Below are 15,331 nucleotides of genomic sequence, written 5' to 3'. Positions count from 1 at the left end.
CTGGTGTCTTTTCTTCAACATCTTTGAATTCTAACATTTATTTATTTATAATATTGTAGTTTTTTTCTTGCTTCTTTGTTTCCATGACTGTTATTTTTCTTTCCTTAGAGGTTATTCTTTTTTTTTAACCCTTTCCTTCCGTCTTGGAATCAATACTGTGTATTGGTTCCAAGGCAGAAGAGTGGTAAGGGCTAGGCAATGGGGGTTAAGTGACTTGACTAGGGTTACAAAGCTGGGAAGTGTCTGAGGACAGATTTGAACCCAGGACCTCCCATCTCTGGGCCTGACTCTCAATCCACCGAGCTACCCAGCTCCCCCCCTCCCCCCAGGCTATTCTTTTTTGAGCCTCTGTGGTTACCTCTCTTCTCCCACTGCTTAAATATATGTGTGTGTGTGTGTGTGTGTGTGCGCGTGCGTGCGTGCACACACACACACACACACACACACACATATATGAAGGCATTTGTACCTGTTCTTGTGGTGGCTATTGGGAAATTTGAGTTTCTTAAGATCTCTTATTTCTAATCTTGCTAAAAGCCTCTGACTTTGTTATAGAGTTTTTCCTCAGAGAGTTTCTTAATCATCTTTTAGTAGATATCAACACTTAAACCTGGGAAAATAAGATTTTTAAATGTCAAAAGCATTTTTCCTTAGCAAATGCTAAAACTTTGATGTTTTTATATGAAATTGGTAAGAACATAAGGTTAATATCAAAAATCAATTTACTCGTTAATCTGGATTTTAATGTTTTTTATTTTATTTTTTATCATTTACATATAATATATTTCCACATAAGTTTTCTTAAGTTATATGATCAAATATATTTCCCTCCTTCCCTTTTCTTCCCTTCCCAGTGCTGGCAAGCAACTCAATCTGGGTGATAACATGTATTATCATGCAAAACATATTTCCAAATTGTTCATTTTTGTGAATAATAATAAAACCCCAAACTCCCAAACATAAAACTGGGTTTTAATGTGGAATAAAAAACAACCACCACCAATTAATTCATTTAAAAACATTTCCTGCAGAATGCCATCAATTGACAAATGAGATAATCTTATTATATTAGCTGATGGTGTTCACCCTACACTACATTACACTGCACTGCACTGCACTACACTACACTATGCCTTGCTGGGGCATAAGGGCATATACAAAGGTTTTTAGATATGACAATCTATGAGAGCCAATCTAGTATAATCCTCATTCTAATATGAGTATTTGTGATTGCTCTTTATGCAAACTATTCCAGCTTTAATTACTAAGTGTTCTATAATATCTCATTGAAAATGGTGAAGCAAGGTTTAAAAAAAAAACAACTGTTTGCAAAACTGAAAATTTTAAATAATACTTCCACCTCTTCTTTGAGAGCTAAGATGACAAAAATTGGAACTATTGATGGCAAATTACCTTTCAAGACAGTGAAGACTTAAAAAAAAAAACTGAAATAGAAAAAGAATTTATGACAGTTTTGAATTAAGTACTTAGCATACTAATTTTTAAAATAATAATTGTGACATAACAAAGAGAATAAATTCTTCCATACTACCTTGAAGAAATAATATCCCAATAATAATGCCCAAAGCTTATAACTTATTGTAAACAGCTACCAAAGAAAGGTCAGTAATTCAGTATGATGGATTGTCACTAAAATTTATAAGCATTAGCATTTTTCTCTTCTTTGGATACTTTGACTTTGATATGACACATATTGAATGAATCATCTGAGTTGCAGGCACCAGGCTAGATACATCTTAATGCAGACAGGTCGGCGACATGAACTCTAATGGTCCTTATCTTAATCTTGTTTAAAAGCATCTTAGATTTCTGAGTAATCTTTTTACTTTCTGATATTCTCTTTTATAGGGTACTTTTGCTGGAGTTGCTACTGATTTTACTCTAAATGCATTTTTGTACTATAATCTTTTCAGTTTATTTTCCAGGAATTTAAATACCTTTTAAAAATTGGAGTTTTAACCTGCTTTAGAGTAAATGTATGTTTTTAAATGAAAAAATCTGAGTTAAAGACATCAAAACATTATTTGATTATGAAAACATTGTAGAGTTCAGTTTTCTTCTGGTGCTGTAATGAGCAGATTAGAGTATGTTTTAAGTATTATTTTGTTGTTTTTAGGAAAAGCATTTAAAAACACTAACATACTAATAAAGAATCCACATCTAGATTTTTAGTCTCCCAAGAGCTATGCACTCTCCCTTTCTTAATGTATATATTTGCTGATGAATGTAAAGTATATTATACTCAAAAATAATTTGTTAATGAAGCATATAAATGAAAAGCATGTAAATAACCTTGATTTTGACAATATTAATTTTGCACAGTTCTGAAAAGCATATTTTTAAAAACAGCTACAGTTTCTAAATATTTTATTTTTTCAACACAGAAGGAAAAAATATAATTAATTAAATTTTATGGTATAATAACTTGCCTCCTAAATTTATTGTTGTTACAACGGACAAGTCTCTCTGGTCACAATCAATCTCTTTGAATCTCAGTTTTCTCATTTAAAAAATGAGGATGATATTTGTACTAACTACCATATAGATCATTAAAAAGTTTTTTGCAAACCTTAATTACAAATTAGATGCTAATCATAATAAAACATTAATTTGTTTCTAGATATTCTTTTTGACTCTTGGTAATTATTCCTTTCATAATCTTCCTGAAATTAGGAATTTTAGGCACATTTTTAAGAGTTAAAAAAAAATTATTGCTTGATCTTTCATTTAACACTAACTCCCTTCTTGCTTTTTCCTTGATTTTTGCTGGCACTGGTATCCTGGGTTTCTTTGATTATATATTAGAGCATAGGGCTAAGGATAGATTCGGGTGGTACCTCAACAAATCTACTCAATCTACAGATTGACTCTAAGAATTGTCATTTGGACAACTTTGGGATAGGAAAGTATCCATCTGCCCTAATTATTACCTATGATTCCAGTATTCTAGCCCTCTCCTTTTCTTGGCCTTTATTCTAGATTATTATGATGAATCCTCCCCTATAGCTACACTACTGAAAAGTTCGATTCAGTTTAACAAACATTTATAAAGCATTTGCTGTATCAGAAAAGGATTATTATACCCCAAGTTCTGGATACTTGATGTAGGTCTCTTATAGAATTTTGATTTTATATTTCACTTTTTTTTTTGGTATGTGCCATATTGTACATTTTAAAATAGACCGTGGATACAGTGTGGCTGAAATACAGGCCAAGGTTGATAGCCCTTATTCAATATCACTTATATCTAGTACTTCTCCCAGATATTGCCACTGATTTGATGTCAACCAATAAGTTTGCTTATCTTATTTTTCAAAATGGGCCATGCTAAAAATGGGACCAGAATCTAGAATAGAATAGAAGGAATTGGGGACTAGGATGGACAAATAGAGTTGGTTATATAATAATGAAGAATATAAATAACAGTTAAATTATCGGGCAGGGCTTTGAAAATAGACCATGGTACATGAGGAGAAATGAAATTCCTAAAAATATGAAAGAAGAATCATGACATTTTAGGTATATGGCAAAGGCGTTGGTGCTATATGTTTCCCAATAGTTTGCCTCTCTGGTTTCCTTGGGCATCAGATAAATGTTAATGTTAAATTCCAGAAAGATGAGCATACCTGTGATTTGCCTGCCTTATTTTTTGGTGTGTGATAGTGAATATCAGTCTTCAGTCTTTACTACTAGAGAACATCTGCTATCTTTCATTTAATTGACTGAGGACCAACAATGATCAAAGTGATTTATGCTGGGAACCTTGATTATGTTGTGAATAAGAATTCCTTATTTTAACATCTTATGAATTTATTCTCTTTCATTTCTCTGTTTCCTTCTTTTTCATTCTTTACATATTTATTATATACCCACTATATGAAAGGCACTATAGAAGTAATAGAGATGAATAAACCACATACAGGCCTTGCTCTCAGGGAGCTTATGAACTAGGAAAGGGGAACTAAGCAAATATACTGTTTTATTTGAACATAGTCCTAAAATATTTAATGGAAAATTCCTTTTTGATATTTAGTAGTAGTAGTAATAACAATAATAATGTTTAGTTAACAACTATTATGTTTCAGACACTGTTAAGAGCTTTATAATAGTATTTAATTTGGTGCTCATGACTATTCTGGGAGGCAGTTGCTGTTATTATTCCCATTTATCAGATGACGAAACTGAGGCAAACAAAAGTGACTTGCTCAGGGTAACACAACTATTACATGTCTACAGCTTCCTCATGTCAGATCCAGCACTCTATCCACTATGCCATGCAACTACCCTATTTTGTTTTAAAAGGAAGAATTAAGATGTGTACCATAAAAAGGTAAAAGCAATGTGCAAAAAGGGATCAGATGAGGATGAGATTGCATCCAATGGGGAGAAGTGGATCTGGGGAAAGTTATTGGAAGAAATGTCATTTTAGTTAGACTTCAGATTGTAAGTAAGGGTTCCCAGAGGAGGGCAGAGGAGGGAATTGGTAGTAGGGGGCATTCCAGGCAAAGCAAACAGCATGAACAAAGACTTAGAAATGGCAAAGTGAGGGGGTATTTTCAGGGAATTGCATTTAAAATATTTATTGACTGAGATAGGGTATTGTTTGTAAGAAATAAAACTGGAAAGGTAGGTTTGGGCTAGATTAACAAAGGCTGTTTAAATATTATCCCTAAATATTAAATTTTCCATAATGACAGTGAAGAATAAAAACGGAAAACACCAAGACATTTATAAAATCAGAAGGAACAAAAAAATCCATGTTTTTTCAATTTAGAACTTTTATGGTAAAATTTTAATAACTTAAATTGTTTTCTGATTTTTTTCAGGATAATTCATACTTATTTCTTTAGAATAATTAATTCAGTAAGCTATAATGAAAATAACTTAAATCCTTTTTCTAAAGAAACATTGAATCTTTCTGATTATATATATATTTTAACTTTTTTTGTGCAGTAGAAAAATCAAGATGGGTATCCAGGAACATCTTTTTTAAAAACCCAACACAATTTCTGGTACAACTTTCTAGTGTTGAGACTAGGCCAGAATGAGTTTAAAATTAAATTCTTTCATTAAGATAAATTCAATTTCCATTATTTTTTGTTGCTGGAAAAATTACATTGTTGCTTCAGTCCTGCAGTCGATCTTTCAAATAAGTAGGAGAAAGTTCTCCACCTTGTCCTTGCGCATAGAAAGGTTTCCACTAAATCATTTTGAAAAGGAGACTTTCTGTCTGGTGCCAAAGCACAAACTTGGATCCTTTTCTATATCCAATGCAGACTCTGCTTGATTGCCTTTTACACCTTTATGAGTCTGATGCATAAACTTCTTCCCTGGAGGGAACATTTTGCATTCATTGCTAGATTTCAGATAATGAATAAAATGCAAACGTGTGTGTGTGTGTGTGTGTGTGTGTGTATGTGTATGTGTACAGTCTCTAGTTATGATTTTTATAAGGGAAGTAATATTCAATGTAAAACTTGTATGCTGAGAAATTTCTCATCTTAACTCCTTTAAAAGATACCCTTGGATTCCATTACATTTACTTTAAAAGAACTGCATGGCTATAGTGAACTGGCTTTCATACTTCTTATTCCTCGTAGAATCACTTTGATTTGTAGAACTGTAGGGTGGGTCTCCTAGGTTGAATACTTACAAGACACTAAGTCAAATCAACAGACATTTCTTAGGCACCTGTGTGCCAGGCACTGTGCTAGGTTCTGCAGAAACACAGAAAGATAAAACAAAACCAACCAAATGAAGATAGTCCCTACCTTGATACAATATAATAAACATTTATTAATCACCTTCTACATGCCCTCTGATAAATGCTGGGGATACAAAAAGACAGTCTCTGCCCCTCAAGGAATTTACAATGTAATGGGAGGGGGAAAATATATACAAAGCAAGCTCTATATACAGGATAAATAGGAAATAATTAACAGGGAAAGCACTGATATTAAGACGGATTGGGAAAGGCTTCCCCAAGGAAGCAGAATTTAATTTGGAAGTTAAAGTTAGCCAGAGAAGTCGGTAGTGGAAAGGGGGAGGAAGGTCTCATGTAGAAGATAGAATTTTAACTGGAACTTGAAGAAAGCCAGGGAAGCCAGGATATGGAGATGAGGAGGGAGAGAATTCTAGGCATGAGGGACAACCAGGTGAAAATACCTAGATTTGAAAATGGAATGTTTTGATGAAGGAACAGCAAGATGAGTGGTGTTCCTGGTTATGATCTTTATTAATTTTTAGCAATTTTAAATTAATCTTAACTTCTAAGGAACATGGTATAAAAGCAAAATTTCCTCACGTGCACACAAGCCTCAGTTCAATTTAATAAACATATGTGTACTATAAGCAAAGCACTATATTTTGTGTATATGTTTATCTAAACATAAGGCATACAAATGAATAGTGGCAAACCCCTCCATATACTTTTTGTGAGATGGATTGTTGTCGTTAAATAGTTTTCAGATATGTTTGATTCTTTGTAACTCCATTTGGGTTTTTCTTGGGCAGAAATACTGGAGTAGTTTGCCATTTCCTTCTCTAGCTCATTTTACAGATGAGGAAACTGAGACAAAAAAGAGTTAACTGATTAACACAACTACTTGCCTCTAGATGGGTAGGAGGTGTTTAAATTATAGGAAAGTATAATTTGTGGAGGGGGCAGCTAGATAGGTCAGTGAGTAGATAGTATCGGGCCTGAAGTCAGGAAGACTCTTCCTGAGTTCAAATCTGTCCTCAGACACTTATTAGCTGGGTGACCCTGGCCAAGCCACTTAATCTTATTTGCTCCAGTTTCCTCATCTGTAAAATGTTCTAGAGAAGAAATTTGCAAACTATTCTATTATCTTTGCTAGAAAACCCCCAAATGGGGTCATAAAGAGGCAGACATGAATGAAATGACTAACAACAATGAAATAAATTTAGAAAAATGAATTAATTAAACAAGATATTGCTTATTAAATCTGGCTTTAGTTGAATGCCTACCATGTGCAGGGTACTTGACTTGTGATATCAACAGCTATAATAGAGCACATTGGAAAAACTGAGTAAAGTTGCTTATGGGCATTCTTTATATTCCCACACTGGACATGCCTATTTAAGGCATTTAAGACTTAAAACAGCATATATCAAAATTCTTTCTCTTCTCTAGAGCAAGTTTTACTGTAGCCAATGGGGATTCAATTAAACCTCACAATTCACCTTAAAGGTAGTGTCTCAGTTGGAGGATATTTTAAAAGAATTACTCTGAAGCATTTGGAGCAATTCAAGCTAAACCAATTCATTTATTTATTTGTTGCATCATTTTTGGTTCATATGTCTTTCAAATTAAACTCCTTGAGAGCAAACTCAGGGTCTTATTTCCGTTACCTATGTGCTTGGCATAGAAGGTGTGTACTATAAGTTTGTTTAGCTGAATTTTTTAATTCAGTCATTTCCTTCAGTCAACTATTTTAATGACTAAGACTTGAAATATGCAGTATGGGGAGGCTGGCCTGGAGATTACCTTCATTTAACAGACCCTCATTCATTGTGTAGATTGACAATATCAGTATAAATGTGGCTGTAAAAGTAATGTTTAATTTCAAATGTCTTTAGGTAAGTAATTTGTAACTATGAACATGCTGCTTATCAAATGCCCAGTCAAAGGCTATAGTTTGAATTAACAAATTCATTTTAGCAAGCATTTATTAATATGTTTGGCTATAGCACTTCTCAAAGCCTAACTACCAAGTTGTAGAAAGGTTTGCAGTCTGCATGGTGGAGAGAATACTTATGTATGTGTATGTTGTGTGCATGTGTATTGTGCATATGTGTGTGTGTACACATGCATATGAGTCAATCATTAAACATTTAGTAAGTACCTACACTGTGTCAGGTCTTGGAGATATAATAACAAAACTTAAACCATTCCTGTACCCTTTTTTACCCCAAATGAACTGTGATTTTAGGCATGGGTGCATGATGAAAAATGTTTATTTTTAAAGTAGTTCAATACAGTTATTGGAAATATTTTTGTAAGCAATTATTATTAAAAACAATGAAATTATATAATTTATATTATTTGGTGGTTTTAGACTTTAAATGATACTCTTTATTAAAATTCATTATGCTTGCTTAGAACAAACGCTTTTTACTGTTCACATTGTATTATGACTTGAGAATAGTAAACTAAAGAATTACTTCATCTAAGTAGGTCAGAAGGAATGCTTTGAGGAGGTACAAGAAATATATTTTATTTTATTTTTTAAAACTCTTTACCTTCTGTATTGATTCTAAGGCAGAAGAGTGGTAAGGGCTAGGCAATGGGAGTTAAATGACTTGCCTAGGGTCACACAACTAGGAAGTATCTGAGATCAGATTTGAACCCAGGACCTCCTGTTTCTAAGACTGACTCTTCCACTGAATCACTTAGCTGCCTCCATGAAATACATGAAAAGAAATGTACAGAATCTTTAGTCTGATAAAAGAAAGTCTTTTATATTTGCATAATTTGTTTATTCTGTTCTATAGAATTTTCAGATTATTTTAGTGTTAATTCACTTATGAAACCATCCAGGATGAGCTAATTCCTGCATGGGTTATGAGGGCAGGATAGTGCAATTGTAGGGGTTTGGATTTGTAATCAGGTTCTTTCCTATGGTTGCATCATTTTTAAAATTTGGGGGTTGAACTAGATGGCTTCTGAAGTCCCTTCTAGTGACCTATACTTCCTGAATTTTTTTAGGGTTGCTTAGTTATATTGGTTTGGTCTTTTAATTATATATATTTAGAAATTTAGCATTTTATCTACAATATCTTTAATCAACTAGTTATGTTAATCATTGTTGATAATCTTTTGAGAATATGCTTTCACAAAATAGGCTTGCTAAAAATTTTAAATGAACACATCTGATGACTTTAGCTAAGCAGAATAAATTAGGAGTCTGAGGAATAGATAGTATAAGTAAAAACTGACTCAAAAACTTCAAGTGGGTTGAAAGCAAAGATTTAAGAATTATAGGATTAATTGATCCAACCATTCTGGAGAGCAATTTGGAACTATGTCCAAAGGGCGATAAAAGACTGTCTGCCCTTTGATCCAGCCATAGCACTGCTGGGTCTGTACCCCAAAGAGATAATGGACAAAAAGACTTGTACAAAAATATTCATAGTTGCGCTCTTTGTGGTGGCCAAAAATTGGAAAACGAGGGGATGCCCATCAATTGGGGAATGGCTGAGCAAATTGTGGTTTATGTTAGTGATGGAGTACTATTGTGCTAAAAGGAATAATAAAGTGGAGTAATTCCATAGGGACTGGAACAACCTCCAGGAATTGATGCAGAGCGAAAGGAGCAGAACCAGGAAAACATTATACACAGAGACTGATACATTGTGGTACAATCGAAGGTGATGGACTTCTCCATTAGTATCAATGCAATTTCCCTGAACAATCTGCAGGGATCTAAAAAAAATACTACCCACAAGCAGAGGATAAACTGTGGGAGTAAAAACACCGATGAAAAGCAACTGCTTGACTACAGGGTTGGAGGAGATAAGACTGAGGAGAGACTCTAAATGAACACTATAATGCAAATTCCAACAACAGGGAAATGGGTTCGAGTCAAGAACACATGTGATAACCAGTGGAATCATGTGTCGGCTATGGGAGAGGGAAAAGCGGGGGGGGGGGGGGGGAAGGGGAGGCGAGGAAAAGAAAACGATCTTTGTTTCCAGTGAATAATGTATGAAAACGACCAAATAAAATAATGTTTAAAAAAAACAAAAAAGAAGAAAAAATAAATAAAAAATTTACTTGAGAAAAAAAAAGAATTATAGGATTATAGATTTAGGGGTGGAAGGGATTTCAGATGCATCTAGTTCAATCTGCTCATTTACAGATAAGGATACTGAGGCCCTAGAGAAATGATTTGTCTAAGATCACCCAGGTAGTGAATGGCTAGAGCTAGAATTGCAACCCAGGTCCTTTAATCCCAAATTCAGTGTTCTTGCTAGTATCTTGCAAATAATGTTTTATTAGAAATATGTCAAACTAGAAAGATGATTAAAAAGTAGTGGTTTGGGACAGCTAAGTAGCATAGTGGATAGAGTGCCTAACCTGGAAGACTTGAATTCAAATCTGGCTTCATATACTTCCTAACTGTGTGATCTTGGGCAAGTTATTTGAACTCACTTGCCTATTAAAAAAAGAAAGAAAGAAAGAAAAGTAGCTGTTTAAATAAAGCATTAAAGAGGTTGACATAAAAAAAAAATGTAATTTTTGATTTGCCTCTGTATCTCCTGGCAGGGAGAATTAAGCAATATTGGGCATTCAGTGAATTTTTCCAATATTCAATTAAGAAACGAGTTTCTGTAGGGTGAAGGAAGAGGTGAACTTTGTTAGAACTTCTTGGGAAACTGCAGGTGAATGTATTAAGCAGAACTCCTAATTTAAATTACCCCTCTTCTAGTGTAGGTTTTTTTCTCCTGTTATGATGATTACAGTTCACATATACTACATCTCTCAAAATAGCTTTTGAATCAGTTTTCTTCTGTCTGAAGTCTTTGGACAGGAAGTTTTTGAGTACAGATGTTCTAGGCCCAGAGCCTCCTTGGAATTTGACCTTTGACTTATGGGTGCCAGCTACCTAAGGCTACTGCATTTGTAAAAATGTTAGGGAATACAGTGCTTTTTATGAGAGTGTGGTAAATTACTTGTGAGAATTTAGGCCAATACATTGGCATTTTTGGAAACAATCTACCTGTTAGGGGAAGTACTATAATGTGAACCATTTTTACACAGAGGGCAGTATGCCTTGTTTGGCTGTTTAGAAAGATTATCAGCTTTCAGTTGCCTTTGTAACAAGGATCACACTACTTTGTAGTAATCAGAAATGGAGTTAGGTCTGAATGCCCCAAGAATAACAGATCCCAGCTGTTATTGGGATTAACAGGTGCATGATTGCTCAATGAGAGTAGAACTATAGATCACACATTAATCAATTTCATCACATTCTCTTGCCTAGAAGATCCAACACTGAAACCTTGAGATAATAAACTCCTGGCCCAATCATGGTCATATTTAAATGTAGTGCTTTTAAGCTATCTCAGACTAAAAGAAATAAGCAGAATCTTTAGTATTATCATCTATAAGTAATGATACATAGAAGCAGTGTAACCTTGCAGTCAGGAAGCTCTGGGTCCAAAATCCACCTCTAAGACCTAATACTCTCCCATACTCCACTGTCCTTCAACAAGTCAGTCAGTAAACATTTGTTTAGCACCTCTGTGCCAAACATTGGGCTAAGCCTGGGCACACAAAGAAAGTCAAAAGAGTCATTTGACATTTTTGTAAGGAGACACTTGCAAGCCATTCAGCAGTTAAAACTAAGGGGGAGGGGGTGTTAAGTAATCATAGAGTAGAAAGGATACTCAAGCAACATAGATGCAGCACACATTTTAAAGGGTAGATGGTAATGGAGGAAGCAGGGAGTATCCCTCACTTCCATTGGGAAACATGTCTGGTCAGCAAGGCAGTACTAGGATATCAGTGTAGTCCAAAGGGCCCCAACTTCCTATGAGATAGACCTTATTCATCTACTTTGGTGATTAAGAATGATCATTATTTGAAAAAATAGCCAACCTTTAGATAGCATTTTAAAATTCAAATATCAACTCATTTGATCATCACAACCTTGGGAGGAAAGTGCTATAATTTTTTATTTTTTTATTTTGCAGACTAAGGAACTGAGGCAGACAGAGATTAAGTGACCATCTTAGGTCTTCCTGATTCCAGAACCAGCACTCTTATCTGCTGTGCCACATAATAATAGCTAACTTTTGTATAGTGTTTTAAGGATTGCAAACACTTTGCACATATTATCTCATTTAATCCTTATGACAACCTTGGAGTATAGGTACTCTTATTATCCACATTTTACCAAAGAAAAACTGACGCAACTAGGGGTTAAGTGACTAATTTCTAAGACTGGATTTGATCTCAGATCTTCCTGAATCCAGGAGCAGAATTCTATCTACTGTGCCATGGAACTGCCTCTATATGGCCTGAATTCAGCAGAAGGCATCAACAGTTGGGTGCCCTGACCCTTAGTCTTCTGGGCCAATCAGAAGAACTAGATTTACCTACCTACATAAGTGGGGGAACATAGGGGAGGAGACACAGTGGTCTCTCACACCCTGCCTGGGATCAGAATGCAAGATACTGTTTGGTCAGTTCAGATTATTGAATGCCCACCTCCTGCTCTCCATTTCCACTAAACCAACAAAATATAGGAATATGTCTTTTGGTCTGGGTTTTGCCTATCCACTATGAGGAGACTTAAAGGGATATAGGCAAACCCAGTTTCTTCCATAGTCTTACCGTTAGTGGGAAAAAAGATGAAAACTTTTTCTCCAGTACTCAAGAGGATGGATGGAGGGCACTGCCCACGTTTCTGGGAATGTATGTTTGTGTGGGGAGGGTAAGTAGACCATACTTCCCTAGGAACCCTTAGGTGAAGATACTGAGACATTTTGGGATAGACCACGGTCACTGTACAAGATTCTTGCATGGGCAGACGAGGGGAGGGAGAGGAGGAAGGCCTTTATGGGAACAAGTGGTCAGGCTTACCAGGCAGTACAATGGGGGATGCTTTCAGAGGTCACAAAACTCCTTGTTGCCCACCTTGACTCATTTTAGCATTCCTCTCCACTCCCTCAAGGGAGGCTTACATATGGACTAGGAGAAACTGCAACAAGGAGACTTGGAGAAAATAGGAGCAGTCAAGGTAGCTACTGACTAAACAGAGAAATGTTATATCTGTAGCACTTCCCCCAAAGCTCTGAAAGCTGTAGTACAGCTCAGAAGCAAATGAAGAAAGCCATTCACTCCCACTAGGAAACCAAGGCTTAACAGGGTATATTGTCATCTCCCTGCCATTGCTTCTTTTTCCCTACCTGGAAGAGCTACTTTCTGGAGACTATGCTCTCCTTGCCTTCCTAACATCAAGAATAATGGAAATTTATTGTTCAAAATTTTTGCATAATTGGTAGATGTGATTGAAAAATGAGTATCATGTAAGCATGGCTTCTTCCAATTTGCATCTGCATATCTTTATGAGAATAGACACAAAAATCACCTATTGAAAGAAACTAAGTTTAGGGGAATCTAGGTAACTTGGTAGATAGAGAGCCAGACCTATAGATGGGAGGTCCTGGGTTCAAATTTGATCTTAGACAGTTACTAGCTCTGTGACCAGGCCTTGAAACAACTTATTTTCAAGAATAGTGAAGCATTCAATCCATTGCTCTTGAAAAAATATATATTTTTTAAAAAGTGATAGCTAAAAGGTTTTTTTTTTACAATTAATAAATTCAAAAATATTTTAAGTGAAAAATAATTTTAAATATATAATTCCTTAAAAATTTCTATTTGGGGCTTGTATTTTGTAAGGTATATAATTTATTGGTGCGTTAGCACATTATGTAATCTACAAATATATGTATATTGATAGTGCAATCATAAAAACTTGATAGGGGACATGATCAAAAAAGTTTAGAAACTGTTGCTCTTTTGAGCTGTCACTGAGGAGTCACTGATGAGATGAGTTTAGAAGATGGATGAGTTTTTCAGAACACTTTAGTATCACAATTACTGGTTCAAAGCAGGTTCATATTGGCATTGCTTAAAAATTATAACCCTTTCAGGGCAGCAAGGTGGTTCTGCAAATTGAGAGCCAGACCTAGAGATGAGAGTTCCTGGGTTCAAATCTGCCCTTGGATACTTCCAACCTATGTGACTCTGGGCAAGTTACTTAATCCCCATTTCTTAACCCTTACCACTCTTCTACCTTGGAACCAATATACAGTTCTGATTCTAAGACAGAAGATAAGAGTTTAAAAAAATAAAATAAAATTATAACCTAGAATGAGGAAATCCTAGATTATTACAGCCCAGGTCCTAATGAAACAGGTTTAATTTAAGTTAAATTTTAGTTCAGCTGAAAAAATAGTAGAGCCTTCTCTTGTCTGTCATTACTTAAACTTTATGATTCCCTAGTACTTTAGGCGGTACATAGATCTTTCCTTATAATAAATCCTTTGAGATAGATAGTTACAAGTGTTATTACTCCCATTTTTATAGGTGAGAAAACTGATGCTAATAAGGATCTGAAGTGAGATTCAAGCTGACCCTAATGCCCTTTCCATTATGTAATCTGCCTCTCATATATATATGTGTGTGTGTATATATATATATATATATATATATATATATATATATATATATATATATATATATGCCGACTGAGACATACATATGGTTAGATTTATTTATTTATCCAATATTTTAATGGATTATATTTTTCCTGTGATCACTTTTCTTGACTTTAAAATAGCAAAGTAAGGTTAAATGCATACACTTTAACCAATTATTTGTTTACATTTAGGGATTTATTAGTCAGTGAGATTCTCCAAATTCATGGGAGGTTACCTTGAATTTCAGTTATGGTATTCCAATATTTTTCCTTTTGAAGAGACTCAACTAAAGCATGTGGTCATAAGTAAGCTGTGGTTTATTATATTCAGAATCCAATTTTATTGGAAACCTTTATATTTTTAGTGTTATTATGTATTTTATAAAAATGTGACAATGAGTGAGTGATTAGTTATAAGGGTCAGTAGATGCATCTAGAATTATTCCAGAATCCTTGAATCTTTTAGCCTATTTTAGTTAGAGGGATTACACTTTTAAAAATGAGCTGTAGAACCATTCATTTCCATTTATATGACCACTAGTATTTGGAAGGGAGTTCACTTTCACCTTTAGACAGCCCTCTCTTCGGAGTACATGGCTGCAATCTGGATTGGTTGGAAGCCTCTTGATATTGTTGTGCTACCAGCTGAGTCAGATCTAATACAGTAACATGAATTTGGTATTCAGTTTCAGTCAAAACTCAAGCATCTTGAGTTTTTTCCAGTTTGAGCATGACCTATAACTTTATTTTTGACATGTTTTATGTGTACAAGAATAAAAGGTTTCTAGTATGAATTCTTTAACATAAGTTGTAAAAAGCACTAGATTTTAAATTTTCATTATTGTTTAAAAGGAAATGTATTAGATTTCTAACATATGCCACCTGTAGTTGCATATATCTTAACTGATTTTTTTAAAAGAGGATCTATACTACTGAAATATATTGACCTAATTTTTAATGATTAGGAAAAGAACAATGAAGAGTCATCTTTATAAAGCTGTGCCACTTTTTACCCAAGGAATGAATTATGTGAATAAAATTACAAAAAATGGTAGTCTGTTTAGGCTGTCCTATTA

General features: G+C 34.6%; 1 protein-coding gene across 3 annotated transcripts in view; it reads left to right on the top strand.

Annotated features, from left to right (window-relative positions):
* BRIP1 (BRCA1 interacting helicase 1) overlaps positions 1 to 15,331 on the top strand; it is a 250,268-nt gene that overhangs the window by 119,295 nt on the left and 115,642 nt on the right. The window lies entirely within an intron of this gene.

The sequence above is a fragment of the Monodelphis domestica genome, chromosome 2 (genome assembly GCF_027887165.1).
Source record: "Monodelphis domestica isolate mMonDom1 chromosome 2, mMonDom1.pri, whole genome shotgun sequence".
Lineage (NCBI taxonomy): Eukaryota > Metazoa > Chordata > Mammalia > Didelphimorphia > Didelphidae > Monodelphis > Monodelphis domestica.
This window is presented reverse-complemented; position numbering and strand designations above follow the sequence as displayed.